The sequence below is a fragment of the Galeopterus variegatus genome, unplaced genomic scaffold (genome assembly GCF_000696425.1).
Source record: "Galeopterus variegatus unplaced genomic scaffold, G_variegatus-3.0.2 Scaffold7081, whole genome shotgun sequence".
Lineage (NCBI taxonomy): Eukaryota > Metazoa > Chordata > Mammalia > Dermoptera > Cynocephalidae > Galeopterus > Galeopterus variegatus.
In genome coordinates this window covers 122,764-123,016 of record NW_007733192.1, presented here as the reverse complement: position 1 = coordinate 123,016, position 253 = coordinate 122,764, and positions in this window count along the sequence as shown.

The following is a 253-nucleotide window of genomic DNA, read 5'->3' as shown; positions in this document are numbered from 1 at the left end:
AATGAAAACATATGCCCACACAAGAACTTGCACATGAATGTTTACAGCAACATTTTTCCTAACAGCCAAAAAGTAGAAACAATCCAAATGTCCATGAACTGACAAATGGATAAATGAAATGTGGCATATCCATGCAGTGGAATATTATTCAGCCTTAAAAAGGAGTGAACTACTGATATCTACAACAAGGATGAACCTTGAAAACACTGAATGATAAGTCAAAGAAGCCAGTCACAGAAGACCACATATTGTA